Genomic DNA, 2,901 nt, shown 5'->3' with positions numbered 1-2,901 from the left:
AGCATAAATATATAAAGTGTACTGCAAAGAAAAACACCAAAATTATCTCCATTCATTATGAAAAACACCAAAAGCATAAATAGGATTACAAAATTTGTTTCTTACTAAAAACTAAAAAGGATCACTCAATGAATTTTATCCTCTCGGATGGTATATATAATCTCTCACTCTTCTCTCAACTCTTACTAATAATGGTGGAAATTATCACTCTGTCCAATGAAGATTTCTGGGATGAGATGATATATTTTTCACAAGTCTTTTATTTATATGGTGAAGGGACATGACTTCCTTCATCATTCATAAATATAAATTTCATGTGAAAATAAATATCAATTGTTCATTTTTCAAATATATTTATCACCTTCCTTCTTCCTTCAATAATAATCGTCAAGAATTATATATCTTGTTATACGTATAGAATGGTTTAATTACCAACAAATTTTAATTTGATTAATTTATATCTATTAACATTACAATTAATAAACCAAATTCTTGACTTTTTTTTACTGTACCAGAAAAATAAAATAAATTTCGATTTATCATCATACAAGCACCCGATTGCCTAAAATAACCAATAATTGTAACAAACCTTTTAACCACTCAATTTTTGCAAATCATTTTGAGTTAATATAATATAAAGTTCAATCCAAAAGTATGCGACCTTTTCTTGTTCATTCATTTTTCTTTTACCCAATTTATAATTAAAGCGTCAAAGGAGGGACAGGAAAGAAAAAGGTTTTCAAATTTTGAAATAAAAGTGGAACAAAAAAAGGCTAAAAGCTTAAGTATCATTGCACATCCAACTCACGCATCTGGTTTTTCTTTTTATCATTATCTACCAAACGCCAACAATTAAGAGCTCATAATCTCTTCGAGGATCTAACCATGCCATAAGTTAGATTATGTATGCAAAAGAAAAATCATCATCATCAATTCTTCATCTCTTTCCTACCCTTTTTACATGCAAAAGTAATCATTATTACCAAATATGTAAAAGGAAAAATAAGAGTTTTGATTGAATAGCAATTCGATCAAAGTTTAAACAAAGACGTATAAGACGAAGAGGAGCGCAATGCTCATAAGTCCATTTAATTTATCTTTCCTCAATTCCGCTAATTTTAATTATTCTGTACTTGTCTCTTTGAACTTTCACAAATAAGACTGTGAACTTGGTACGATTTCCCTTCAGTAAAAGTGCGAATAACACAAGTACTCGTGTACATGGGGACATGCTTGAGTACTGTTTGGCTTTTTTAGAGTAGGGGAAGAAAAAATAACATGTATTGTGTGTATGCTTATGGTAATTTAAGGCGTGGAACAACTGCTAAACGGATTGAACTAGTAATAAAATATTTGAATAATTTTTTGGGTCCTTGTCTTGTTGGTGCACGAAATATTCATCAAATGATTAATGTCGATCAACAACTTATTTTTAATAAGAATCTCTTCTCTCAATTAATTTTTTAGTCAGAAAACTTTAATATAATATATTATTTGTAGAGACTGAATTCAATATGACTCACACAAATCACTATTTTATGTTAATACTATTAATTTTTTATTTATGTAAACTTATATTATATTATACTAAAATCTTGAGTGATTAAAACTTTCACTTAAAATGATTGACAAGAATCTTTCAGCCTTCAACAGTATATTGTCTTTGGTCCTTTACAGAATTACAGTGAACTCAGGTCAAGAACCAAATATCCTTCACATCTGCACCCTCGATACATACACGTGCAAGAACGTGAACAAAATTTATCACCAAATATACTTCATGGTCAAGATATCATCACTTGAGAATTAATTAATTACAAATGGATGAAAATATGTTATTCATACGTCCAGTTAAATTAAAAAGGTCATGTTAGTATATTTATTGCGTGCTAATTTGTATTCCTATTAAAGTGTGGATCTAATTGGAGAGAATGATTTACGTTCAACACATGACTCGAGACGTCCAATTCAAATAAAATAAAAATCACAATTTTTTTATTCTGGCATTTTAGCTGATAAGTTTTACTCATATTTTTATAATTTTTAATATTTTAACTAATAATAAAAAGTGTTGTTTTTAAAAGAAGGATATTAAAAAATGTGTTGAAAAAACTTGTTGATCTAATAGTAAAAAATTAGATAGTTTAAATTGATTATTGCTAAAAAAAAATTAGATGACATTTTTAATTAGTGTTTTATTTAGCAGGTAATATTAATAAAGTTACTGCGAAGCCTGTGAATTTAGAAATGGAGTGCATATTAAAAAAGTTAGATTAATCTTTTGTCGTATAATTTGACGGCAATGATTAAATTAAAAATTTTCTTAAAAATTAAATGACTAAATTAAATCTGATAAAAACTAGAGAACCTAGAGGAAAAAATTAATTTAACCTATTAAAATATGACTTTAATTCTTTGTATAGTGTCCCAATCGAATTGTTTGAGACTAAGTGTTTCAAATTATTTTAATAGGTTGGTTTAGTGGTGAAAATTTAGATAATTTGCCTAAGATCTTATATTCTAACTTTCTTAAATTATCATAAAGTTATTTTTTTATAAAATATAATATTTACGTAATTAGTTTCCATGAATAAGCCAAATCTTATTCCGTAGTATTTACATAATTAAATTTGTTTTTCTTATTTAAGCAAGTCACAAACAAAATTGATGTTTTCATGTAAAAAAAAAAAATTGTTTATTATTTTCTTCTCATTTATTTGGGGAGATATATTTATTTATTTATTATGTTTAAGAAAATAGTCACTTTATTCTCAAGACTATGTCACCTTAATTCTTAAAACTAAGAAAATACCAAATAAAAACCCCCTAAAAAATCTCTTAAATAATTACAATATTCTCACCTGCATATCCCAATAAATTTTTTTTTTTTTACTTTTCTTA

The sequence above is a fragment of the Glycine max genome, chromosome 19, assembly GCF_000004515.6.
Source record: "Glycine max cultivar Williams 82 chromosome 19, Glycine_max_v4.0, whole genome shotgun sequence".
NCBI lineage: Eukaryota > Viridiplantae > Streptophyta > Magnoliopsida > Fabales > Fabaceae > Glycine > Glycine max.
The sequence above is the reverse complement of the archived record's forward strand: the minus strand, read 5'-3'. Positions refer to the sequence as shown.